The sequence below is a fragment of the Pteronotus mesoamericanus genome, unplaced genomic scaffold (genome assembly GCF_021234165.1).
Source record: "Pteronotus mesoamericanus isolate MK-2021 breed Mesoamerican mustached bat unplaced genomic scaffold, CSHL_Meso_final contig_20, whole genome shotgun sequence".
NCBI classification, from domain to species: domain Eukaryota; kingdom Metazoa; phylum Chordata; class Mammalia; order Chiroptera; family Mormoopidae; genus Pteronotus; species Pteronotus mesoamericanus.
In genome coordinates, this window is record NW_026555085.1 from 80277732 (window position 1) to 80290993 (window position 13262).

General features: G+C 39.7%; 1 protein-coding gene across 11 annotated transcripts in view; it reads right to left on the minus strand.

The window, feature by feature from the left end:
* EPB41L2 (erythrocyte membrane protein band 4.1 like 2) overlaps nt 1-13262 on the minus strand; it is a 214260-nt gene that overhangs the window by 159839 nt on the left and 41159 nt on the right. For 9 of the 11 annotated variants that reach the window (XM_054569954.1, XM_054569959.1, XM_054569957.1 and 6 more), the window contains exon 3: nt 1361-1459. The exons of 1 other annotated variant lie outside the window; for it this stretch is intronic. The gene's annotated coding sequence lies outside the window, so the exon portion shown is untranslated. Of the gene's footprint in view, nt 1-1360; nt 1460-10813; nt 10861-13262 lie in introns of those variants that run through there. One more of the 11 variants, XM_054569953.1, reaches the window with a different exon arrangement.

The following is a 13262-nucleotide window of genomic DNA, read 5'->3' on the forward strand; positions in this document are numbered from 1 at the left end:
CCCTGTGTGCCTTCCAGAGCTCAGCAGTTTTCTTCAGCACAGGCCCCAGGTTCCCATCTTACCCGCTCTACTGAACAAGTCTCTCTCACTCATCCATCCCTGCATCCTCAACAGCAAAAAACACATCCCTGTGCACAAGTTATTCTCAGCGTATTTGGCTAGAAATAAATGAGGGTAGAAGAAAACACCTTTAAGAAAAGAAATTCAGTGCACCTATTTTTTTAAACAGTTATAATCTCATTTTTCTATTACCCAAGATAATCACCTTAATGATTTGATAATGTAAGTATAATACTTAATTAAATTGCCCTCTAATGGAACAAATATCATTTTGGCACATTTATAATGAGAAATCTCATGCCATCTTTTAAGATTCATATTATAAAAATGCAAGGAGTGTGGGATATACTATCTTCACCCTACATGACTCTTTTTCATGGGTTAAGACTCAACTAAAGAATCATTATCTTTAAAAAGGTATTAAATTCTAAGAAAAGTGACAAGAAAATAGAAATGGCTCTGAAACAACTCCTACAATATATGTCATAGTCCTCCTGAATCACATCACTTTAGATTTGGGAGGAATCTGAAAAAATAATTTAGCCCATCCTTTATACTAGAGATACTTAAGACTAAGAAATTTTAAACTGAGCTAAGTGACTGAGGGATCATTTTTTAGACTATCTGCCAGATACTTCTTATTTGCGTTAACGTTTTAAATCAACCAGGTGATAAGCTCATGTTTCTAAATGAATTTGCCCATTTTTCTAAACACACTTGACTCTCAGTCTCTTCTTTTCCCGATGCACCTCACTGTGCTGAGCTTCTGATTCCCTAAAGGTGTAAAACAGTATGAAAATGTAAAATAGCAGCTGGTTTGTTTCGTTTGGTTTTGTTTTTAATTATGGGTATTACTATAATCTCTTCTTTGTGCATAGCATGTATCACACACAGCAGAAAGCAGAGACAAGGAAAAGTGAAGCACCTGTCTCAGAAAGCAGTAGCTGTGGCTATCAGAACTGAGGCATAAGAAATTCACTATTCTATTTTTCTGGAACATCAAATATGATTCTGTAACCGTTACACAGAAGTTTTAGGATTATCTATATAAATACAATATAAGCCTGTCTTCCAGGAAACCTGGCCAACACAAATACCAAAAACCCAAATCTGGACCATGTAAGCTCTGCGGCTGGTTCCTCACTGGCCCTCACCCCCATTTACTTTTGCTGCATAACAGCACCCTGTGAGATAGAATTCACTGTTTTTCATTTTCTTCTAGGATCAACTTGCAAATAACGTAAAAACCACTATCTTCATGCAGTCAAAACAGAGCATCCAAAGAAAAACACCAACTCACATTTACTGGTAATGAATTCACCAAGCAATCACAGATCTCCTCAAAATTCACTCCTGCAGCCTAGGTTGGAGATAGCTGCTACCACCTTGCTTGTTGGCACTGAAAAATCCAAGGACGCCTGGATTAGGATAAACGCCTTAAGTAGCAATGCTGACACAATTCAGTTCCTAACTCGTATGTCAGAGGTGGCCCAGCCCTGGATCAGAAAGTAATGCGATCCATACTGGAACCGGACAGTGAACATAAATATCTCTAAGAAGCAGAGTGCCTTTTCCAATTGTAAAAGTATTCCCCAAATTAATTTACTCTTTTCGCTGAACCAAACAGAAACAGGTAGAAAATGATTCTACACAGCCTAGAGAATATGCATATCCATTATTACATAAATAAAATGAATTTTAAAAAGACTTAAGATAAATGAGATCACACTCTAGCAACACATGAAACTTTCTGCACAAATACGTCACGCCTATGCACTTCTTTTTTAAGAGAAAAGAGCATATGTGTATGCCCACACACAGAGACCACACAAGTGTGCTTGGTCCACAAAGTGGGGGTGTGTGGCTGCTCTCCTGTGAGGCTCCTGGAATCTGTCTCCTTTGGCATCACATCTACATCCTGACACTTTCCCACAGTGAACAAGTTGGGAGATAGAGAGGGTTCCAAGGCCTATTCTATGGCAAGCGGCTTACAGAAAGATGGAGGAAAAAATCAAGTAGTTGATCAAAAAGAAGATTCTTTATATTATACTGAACAAGCTTCCTGATACAACACGAGAGAACAAATTAAGTATAGCATTATGAGAAACAGAGCATTGCCAGAAAAAAGAAAAAAAAGAATTTTCTTAATTGTTTCTTCCCTCTTTAGTCACTCAAGCTATTTCCGTCATATTTCTCCAACACTTAAGCTGTCATCTCTAGTGGAGTTCCCCCACCCACTCCAATGATTTGAAAAACTTCTGGAAGAGAACCAAAAGCATAATCAACTTTGCCAAATGACATTCAGATTTGGTCCCCACCCTAGCATTTGGCTACTTATCCTTACTTCTTCATGGTGTTTTCATTCTTTCTCCTTTTCCTTCTTCTCCTACCTACAAATACACACAAGCAATTATTCCTTTTCTTTTCCACTCCTTACTCTTCATATTTTCAACACTAAGTTTCTTCATTTCCCTGATTTCACCTTCAGTTCTTCCCTCAAGATGCAGAAAGCCAAGAAATGCACAACACTGTCAGTAAGTCTTCACGATGCATAATTTAGTATACTGAAGATTTCTTGTGGGGAAGATTTTTCCAAGAAAAACAGAAACTGACAATTCCCCATCACCTATTTTCCAAGTGTTCCTCCCATCTCACCGAAGTCAATCAGAGGTGAGGGTGAGGCTGCGACTCTGTGTGCCAGTACCTTGTCTGGATCCACACAACAGCCTCAAAGAGGACATGTAAAATACCCACTGACCAAAATGAAAAATGAGCAAATGATGCTAGACTTCCCCTTCCTGCAGAGCTATCCCCACAATCAGTGGTGCCAGCACCACTGTCAAATCAGAGAGGGTGAGGAAGAGGCCATGTTCCTTTATTTGCCCTAAACACTCTCAGAGACTTTTGAACAAGTCACAGTACTACTAGTGAGAATCTACAAAGTGTGCTCTTAGTACTATGGAGACAAGCAAAGCGGAGGGGGAGAGGCAGAGAGGAAGGCAGAAGAATGACAACATTCTTTCCTTGAGACGCTGATATCCAGACTGTTAACACACAACCCCAAAGAAAGTGAACATTCATAAAACGTTCAAATTTCAAGACAACAGTAGAAGAAATGCCGTAAGGCTATATGAGTAATTGCCAAAGAAATTACACAGATATGAATTCCTACAGGATTCAGCAAAATATGGCAAATATATTCCAGAGTGGAAGAAAGTTGGCATATGAGATAATTAACAGTTTGGCAAAACCACTAAAAAGCTTTATTTGATTTATCGGTTTAAACATGGCAGGAAGAGAGAAACTTCAAATATGCTTATGCTAAATGTAAAACATACATTTTAACTTCCATTCTTTTCAGGCTTACATCAAACAACCCTGAAAGAGAAGCAATCCAGCCATATCATAATGGTTTTCAAACTTTTCCAAATCACTTGGGGCAAATTAATTTAACTACACAAGTGTGTTTGGATAGCCTCAATGTGTCACCTTTTTTCATACTCAAAGTTACAGTTAGATGGATTTAACTCTTCTGAGGCAATAAGCTCTAATTTATCTTTGTGAAGTGTAATACTTCACAAATTCTCCCCAGTGAACAACGTAATATAGACTGAATGGTATAGTTAAAAGTATACTGAAGTGAAGCCAGTTCTAACTCCAGCTCTGAAAGTAGTAACTTTGAGAAAGTCACTTAACTTCCCTTTACTAAATTTTCTCATCGATTAAATAACAGGTAGATTATTTATCTCTTAACATGCCTCAAAATCCTAAAAGTATACCTTTTTAAAGAGTTACTTAGTATGGCAAACTATACACAGGTTGAAAACAGACATCAAAAGCAAACACATTGTGAAGTGTATACAAATTTGCTCAAGTATTTATTCTATAAGACATAAATGTAGGATCCAAGGATAAAAACAACAAAATATTAAATAATTATGTCTGAAAGTGAGAATAGGCTGGCTTTTATTATGTCTCTCTCTATTCCAAATTTTATTCCACAAACATATAAATTCACTGTTATCCCTTGAAATCAAGTTTGACATGAGGAAATCAGAGCTTGTCAGCCTCTACAAAATATGCTGGAAATCAGAGTACACTTAGAAACAGTATAGTCCAGTCTTCAAGGAGGGGGAAAAGAGGGGAGAAAGCCCCTCAACCTACTTTTTCCAAGGCTACTTTTCTCATCTAGTCTCTATCCCCTCCTCCAGCCCCCACCCTCCCCCGCAAAAATCTCCTGGGAGTGAATGAACACAAGTAACCTAAAACTGGAATTTCTGGGACTGTGTGGTTTTCAAACAGCACTGTATTTTCATCTCCCTACCTCTGCGCACACTCCCAGAATTGAATTTCATACTTATTTTCGCAACAAAACCTCATAGTAGTGCTTAGACGTCCTCTAAAAAGAAAGGGGGGAAGAAGCAAAGGCTTTTTTTGGCGGGGGTGGCGGGGGGGCGGAGATTTGGCACCTGTGGAGATGATGTCATTACCAGCCATGGCTCTCAACTGCCTCTGGAATGCAGCCGTGGCTAGAATCCCTGAGCCCACCCAACGCTGTTTAACACAAAATACAGTCCTTCTGGCCCTAGAAAGCCTCACTCACACTCTTGACTATACTTGACTGTACTTAGGAAGCCCTATATTCACAGCTTTTCAGCTTTAAACATTTTTGTAGAGCACAGCATCAAATACTGTCCTCGGAAGGCCAAACTTTGGCGGCTCCTACCTTTACGTCTGGCAGACTTGTGGGGGACTAACTCTGCACACCTGTCTGCAGGCAGTCCCCTAACTCATGATAGGCCCGATTTTGAGTCACTGGCTTAAAAAAAAAAAAAAAAAAAAAGGATAAATGAGGACTTGGCTGAGGAAGGGACGGTCACAGTAGGGGAATGAATGAGACAAGGATGACAAAGTGAGGTTGGGGGTATGAGCCGCAATCCTCATTCTGTAAGATGAAGCTAAGAAAACAGAATGCCTGGCTCTCCGTACAGATAAAATAATGTAGATAGAATGACAGTTTCTGGCAAAGTAAGCACTAAGGAAATGTTCATTATAATTCTTTTTCCCCACAGAAGCCATCATTAAAGGGAATACTGACTCCCAACCATACTAAGAAGGTCCAATTAACCTCTAATGCACCTCTAAGTATCTGAAAATTTAACTGCAAATTTTAACGCTTCTAAGGAAGACACACAAAAACTAAAACCCATTTGCTCCCCAGCGGAGTGAGTGGGAATTGACCCTTTCTGTCACCCTCCGTTCATATTAGCCCAATGAGAAGCCCTACCCTACCGTTCCTCCACAAAGGCCTCCCTAAGAGATGGGGTGCCTGACAAGGGGGGAGGGTGGGAACTCTGGGGGAATGGGGTGAAGGGCTACAAGAACTTCCTAACTCCCCGCTCCACAATGCCCTGCCACCTTTCCCTTCCTTTTTAAGAGCCCCAGAATGTAGCTTCCTACTTCCTTCCCACTGCCAACCCCTGACTAATATGGTTCGGGACGAAGGGAAACTAGACTCTCAAGATTTTACTATGCGTAATAGTAGGAAGGTGGGTCCAGATCCAATTTTTGTTTTTACTTCTAAAGGCATGGTCAAAATCACACTAGGATGCTATTTTTTTGTTTGTTTTTAATAAATCACACTCCAGTGCTATTTTTTTTTGTTGTTGTTTTTAACAAATCATCAAGGGAGCAAAACAAGGGAGAGGCTAGAACTAATATCTCATAGTTCCCAAAACTGTGTCTGTCTACGTGATCTTTTACAGAGCTTTGTTGCCCTCACAACCCTCTAAAATTTAATTTCCCATTTTCTATTGCTAAATATGTATTTTGCAGTCAACCTCTAACTGTCTAAGTTGCAAAGAGCTCTTTTCCTATGACTCAAAAGTACCCTCTCCTAAGTGCCCAACTTTTACAGAATCACACACTCTTAGCCATGACCCAGACTCTGGCATTATTCCAAGTTACTTATTTCCCCTGGTCTGACAGTGAAGCAGCAGGGACACAATGCTGAGCCAGAAGCTCAACCAATATTTGGGCCATATGGGCCATACTTTTCTTCACCACCCCACATTGTTTAACATCTTTCTAGGGAAGTGGGAGCTGAATCCCAAACCTTCACGTGTTCAATGCATCCTAAACAAAATCGTTTTTATCACCTGTACTCTTACTCCTTTTCCATAAGGCACAGAGCAGAGGAGTGTGTATAAGTGGGGGGAGGGGGCGGGGGGGGGAGAGTGTCGGAGAGAGAGAATGTTAGTTTGCTCCTACTTAAAAAGCAAATCTCAGTGAGCTTGTCCTCCTCACCATCTCAGTCATCCATTCCCATGGTCATACCCCAAGCAATGGCTTTCAAATTTTTCCAACTGTGTTTCAGAGCAAAATATTTACATCCCAACGCAGTTCATAAATACATCACAAACACCCCAGTTTTAATGGAAACCAAAGTTTTCAAAAGTGCGACCCACTATGATCAGAAAGAAAGCCTAAGCTCAGGCAGTTTGCGCTAAATCCAGCCCCAAACCCCCGTCAGTGAGCCTTCTCTGTCTCAGCAGAAAGAAAGGGCATCTCTTCCCCCACACTCGGCTTTTTCTTTCCGCTCCCAAAGGGGAGGCTCTGCACTGTGGCAGAACTGCAGCCTAAGAGGCTCGTCTGAAGCACAATTATTAGTAACTGAAAACTTTTCCCAAAGGGTAAAAATTTTTTTCAATTCACATAGAAGTGCCATATATGCTAGATAGGGCCCTGATTCTCGTGTTGTTTATCTTATTGCATTTTCTAAATGCCTGTTATGGCCTTCTAAAATGATTTCTTGAAAACTCCTGCCCTAGACCTATAATCCTACCATTATCTTAATTTCAGGCATCCCGACCTCTGATTATCTTCTATCTCTCCAGCTCAATCCCTCTTGACACCCAACTTCAACAATTCTTGACCCTGGGCAGCCTGCGCCCCTACCCGCTTCCCACTGCCTTCTTCATTACCCTCCTTCAGTGGCTTGGATTCCATGGCAACCATTATACCCTGGACTCTCAGCCCAGCCCTCCTCTCCACAGCCCAGAACCTCTCGTGCTCTGTGGTTCCACCTAACTCTGCCCTTACTTCACACTTGCACTCATGCCGCCAAACAAAAATAACTATGATGATTTTTCTCAATTTCAATTCCCAGCCACAGTCTTTGAGAACTCCTAGCAATCTCCAGAAAGCCTACGACAGTACCCTAGTAAATCCACACCCCACTCTCCTGGTCATACCTTTACACCTGTACATAGAGCAAAAAAATTACAGACAAAAAGATATGACACTGGGAATTGGGTCTTCCTATGGTCTGAGCCATAAACTACATAGAGCTGTCCTCTAATAAAGAAAGCCTGACATAACTGAACAAAGTTGTTATAAATAATCAAAAGTTACTAGCCATTTGTTAAAAAACAAAACTGTCCAGTATAAGGCTGACTTCCAACATTAATAAGTTTAAGAACACTTAACCATTAAAGAATAAAAGAAAAAGTTATTTAACTCAAAAGTGTTTTTATCTTATTCTCTTTTATGAAAGTGTTAGGTAATAGTCTATCTTTAATTTTCTTACCAAAGAAGTGCAACTCTGCCCTTCCTCCATAATCACTACCAGGCATCAACAGTTTATTGTCCACATATAATTTGTTCAACCACGCAAATGCTTGTGCAATCAGGCATGTTCAATTGGCAAGAGACGAGTCCAATGGCGTGGCCACAGTGATAAGCACTGGTGCCCTGTTAGTGGGCCTTTTGCTGAAAGAAAGCTTTTTCCATAATTACTTCTACTTCGAATCAAATTATCTAATAAATGTTTTCATACAGTTCAACAGGCAAACAAAACACACCCATTATAGAGTCGCTATTTATTCTAACCCAGGTCACTAATGGTGACACTCATGCACGTAAGAGAATGAACCCCCGAGTAAAATGGAGCTGTGTCTCCTGAAATTCTGCGACCAGTTGAAGTGAAGGTGAAGGAAGCATATCTGCCCAAGCCCAGAATTCAAAGTGCTACAAGGATGCTGCCACAGGAAAATCACTGCAGGTCTTCAAGGTTCATGTCTATCAGTTTAAAACTTTTGTTCTTCCTGCAGCGGGGGAACATACATAATAAACTCAGTTGAGAAATCTAGACTGAAATCACATATGCCAGCAAATAGGCAGATTATATTCCAGAACATGCAAAGCCTACGAGCCCTTCAGTGTAAAAAATAATTTTGCTTGGAGGTAGGAGACATGAGCACCACTTATGCAAGCAGAGATGGCCAAGGCCACAGTTAGCCTATCAGCCTGTCACCCACACTATCAACATTTAAAAAAAAAAAAAATGGCACAGCACAAACCACACCAATGCAGTCATGCTAACATCACAATTCTACCTTCACTTACATTCGGTCCCCAGCACCTTGACTGTCAAAGCCCTGTAACACCTGTCTTCTGTTACTTAGTTTTAAGACTGTTAAGGTGCTTGCTTCTCCTTTTCCTCCACCATTCATTCATTCATTCATTCATCCAATATTTAGGGAATGGCCTCTGTCCCCAGCACTGTAATATATATAACAGCACAGCCTGGTAAGAGACATAGAGAGGAAACCAATGATTATGATTCATTCTGAGAAATAACTACATAAAGCAATCAGGGTGGGGGGGCCGGGACGGGGGGAAGCAGAAGAACAGAAAATGAAGTTAGGTAAAACTGGAGCCATATCTGAAGGACAAGGAGCAAAGAAAGAAGGCGCAGAATCCCAAGTACTTACAAAGGCATCCAAATAGCACTACAAGTGGCTCTTTCCAACTTTTTACATTTACTCAGAATCACAAAGGGTAGGCCCAGGAACCCACAAGATAAAATGCAAGTGCCAATTTCCCCACTAACAGGTAGTTATTTGATAGACACTGGACATAGAAATTTCAGATACAGGACCTAGAGATTTCTTATTTTAAAGATTATCTAAAAATTCCACTTATTCATTGAATTTGTTTTGTTTACAGCGCTATTTAATTAACCCTTGCCTCTGTAGGTATGTGTGAACTTAAATATATCACTCACAACTGCATTCTCTGGTACTCAAAGTAATCATGAAAGGCACACTAGGACTTTTCATCCCAGTCAAAACTTTGGTGAATGTCCCTTTCATTCCTTTGCTTTTCCTCCACCCCAAGCCAAGATAGGTCATGTAACATTCTGAATAAGCAGGAAATTATTTGTGACTAAGATAATGTGATCTCTTCTGAGTGGGATAGGGGATGAAGGTAGGAAGCCACTGAAAGAGAATCCAGTATAAGGTCAACTTGTGTGATTTGGCTTAGGGCTGGGTGAGCAGACAGACAGGCAACCTCTTCCTCTACCTCTAGAAGACAGAATAAAAATTTGCCTCGTTACCACTGAGTTACTGTATTTTTTTTAATGGAAAAAAACTGTCATGAAGAATAAGAGTTTTTAATTAATCAGATTTGGTTACTGCCTTGTTAGCCAAATCAGGATTTTTCAACCCCTGCACTACTAACATTTTTGCCACATAATTTTTTGTTGTGAGGGTCTATCCTGTACGTTAAAAAATGTTTAGCAGCAGACATGATCTCACTAGATGCCAGCAGGGTGCCCTCAAGACATGGCAATCAAAAATGTCGCAGAGACTGCCAAATGTTCCCTAGAGGAACAAAAATCACGGACCAACCCCCACCCCAGTTGAGAACCCCTGTGCTAGATTATAAGCATCAGGCTACTTACTAAATAAACAAAAAAAGGAAAAAATGACATTGATAAACACAGCAAAATATTAAGAAAAAGGTTATGCTTTAATCAGCTATCATCTGCATTTTAATGAAAAACTAACAGATATCCCCAACCAAAGAGAAAAATCAAAATTAAGGCCAAAAATGTAAAAGTCCGAAGTATTTAAATAACAGCATGACTGCGTATATATGCTGCTGACTGCTAGCTCAGACAGCTAGGGCAAAGGGTTAAATACAGAGAAGGTCGGGGGTGGTGGAAGCAGCACTTGAAAAAAGAGCTTAGTGAAAACGTTAAAACCGAATCAAACCAAATCTATCTTCATTCTACATATCCAAGCCCATTCTACCAGAAGAAAATTATTAACAGATTTTAAGTTCACTGAATGAAAATTTGAAATTGTAACTATTTGAAAATAATTAGGAACACACAGACAAAACTGCAAAACCTGGCTCCAACCATTACATAGCCACGACATTTAACCCCTCTCTAAGCTGTCTCCCTCAGCCAAAGAAAAAGTGAAGAACATAACCAGGAACATCAGCATGGTGTCTGGCACGCTGGAAGCACCGTTAAGTGGCAATTACCAGTAGTTACTTACATATATATTTTACAAACATACATCTGATGCAAAGCCCAAATGGACTAAGAGAAAAGCATACTTCTAAAAAGTTAACTCAGCGGGTGGAGGGTGGGGCGGGGAATAGTCCTGTAAAAATGCACACCTTAGATGCCAGATTTACCTGCTCTTTCTTAAGGCAGGAGAAAAATGGATTACCATCCAAGCCCACGGATACAATAAAAGCAAAATATAAATGCTGCCCTTTTTAAAAAATAACCATATGCACCACTTGTGCTAACTCCAAACATACATATTCCCCAAGTTTTTATCCAAATCAACCAAAACACCATTTTAAGTAGTTGAGTATAAGGACACAGCATTTAAATTTTCCATAAATCCTAACAATCAAACAGGAAAGAAGAGCACTTTCTCACACATACCCAGAGCCAGTTGGTAGTTGCTGTTTTGCCTCACAGAAGTTGTTTTCTAGCCACAAGCTACTACAAATTGTTCAGACCTTTTGGCAGCAACACAGGAAACTGCCCTTTTCACCCTTTCTCCCACAAAAATGTAGTCAATTTCTAGGCAGGCCCATCTCTCAAGGCTACTAGCTTTAGGGAGCCAAATGCACACGATTTTTCATTTAGTAATAAGAAGGGCCCCAAATATTTTGCATTTTTGTGAAGAAAACTGAAAGCAAATCACCAAAGACTTGTGGGCAAAGCCCTCTATTAAATCAGCTCATAAATGCGCTACCCCACACTTTCCGCCAACACTGGAAATTTATAGGTTATTTGGCATCCCAGCTGTTTCTGTTTTATCCAAATCATCCAGGATGCAATAGGCAACATGTGAAGCTGTTTCCTGAGGATTCATTGTCCTTGACTTCCCACTGCTCTCAACTTGCCTTGTTTCAAGTAAGGAGTTAAAATAGGTACATCTGCCTTTTGATTAAAAAATAAATAAACAACCTCAACTGTTCCCTTCCCTCTGAATCTGGAGTTTTCCGACAACCTAAATGATCATATGAAAGTATTTGGGCAAGGACAGTGACCAGAATGAAGTTGAAGTTCCCTCTCAGTCGCCCTCTCAGTTTTTTATTCAGGCATACAAAGTCAGTCTACGATTTTCTCCTTCAATAACTTAAGCAAGGATGAGGGGAGGAGGTGGGAAATTACAGCTGTACATATTTAATTCCTAAAACAAAAAAACAAAAACAAAAACCTAATATTGTATTTTAAATGCAAAATAAAAAAGAACCTTTGAAAATCATTTGGCTTAAAGTTTCACAGAGGTCATTTATTAAAAAAAAAAAAAAAAATTAAAAACCAAAATGGCAAAAAGGCATTTGCAGTTACTTGCAAAACGTAGCTGGACACTACCCTGCCCTTGAGAGAGTCAAAGGCCAAAATTCAATCTGGTGAATCATTCAGATTGAAGATCAGTTCAGTATTTTCTAGGGATCATTTTCTGTCTCCCAAAATGATCTGCAACTTCAAACAAGTTCCAATAATGGTGCAAAGGCAACTTTCCAGAAAGGGCAAAAGATCAGAAATTGTCCAAAAACCACGAGACAAAAATGATAAGCAACTGAGCCTCCATTCAACTATACATAGTATTACTTTGATTTAATAGAAGATAATCAAAAGAGTATTTTTCAGAGCTCAATATTAACACTAATTTTAAATATGCCTCAATTAGAAATTCAAAGGAATATTCTCATGTGTCTACTAAGACCTGGCTTGCCTGTGTCTAAGCCCAAACAACACACCTTGTATTTAGATAATCTTTCCAATTTAAATAGATACACTGCACATGGAGCAAGCACTAATTGCAAACATGCTTCCCATTCACAGCTTCCTTTAACTGACAATAAACCATACCATCTTTCATCTCCATAAACAAAATAATATCATGGATATTACATATTACTCCTTATCAGGTTATCAGCATCTTCAAAGTATACTCTAATTGTTGGAGATTTATTTACTCTGTGGGTCTGAGATAGTCCTGTCTGCTATTCAACACTAGCATGAAACAGCCTGTAAGACAATCGCCAATGACACAACAAAAGCATTTCTTGAGTTAACTGTCCACATCTCACTTATTTTGGAGTAAGTAAACAGCAACAGAAGAATTACCCAAGGCTATCCAGAGGTCTAGCACGAAACGTCAATACATTCAAGTTTCTGTTCAAGCACACGGTTTTTCTGGTCCATGTTAGATAAGTTCAGTCTAGGAAAGTTTGCTTCAGGTTAGAGCTAAACAGGCAATTAAGAAATTTCTTTTAGTACTGTTCCTTTTTGAATTCCTCACACCATTACAAAACCCACCTTAAGGCCTGGCTGGTGTGGCTCAGTGGATTGAGCCCTGGCCCACAAACCAAAGGGTCGCCAGCTCGATTCCCAGTCAGGGCACATGTCTGGGTTGTGGGCCAGGTCCCCAGTAGGGGGCATGTGAGAGACAACCACACACTGATGTTTCTCTCCCTTCCTCCCTTCCCCTTCTCTAAAAATAAATAAAATCTTTAAAAGAAAGAAAGTAAGAAAACCCACCTTAAAATAGAATTGGACTTCTTCTAAACAGCCAACGAGATGGAAAATGTAGAATCAGTCACCAATTTGTCAGTTTTCATCCCACCTCTAACCTATATTCAATTAGGATTAATTGCACAGTTATAATATTTAAAGAGCACCCAACTAACACTGAGAAGGGATAAACTGTGCACAAGACAGATGTATTTAACAACAAATAGGTTATGCCTGCATCTTCATTTACATACAATAAGTTGAGGATGTTTTGTTTGCTTGTGTTTTTTTAAGTATCTGTGTGGTTTACTTTATACATGGCAAGAGCTCTAAAGGCCTTCCGTGTGTCTAAATGAAAAAC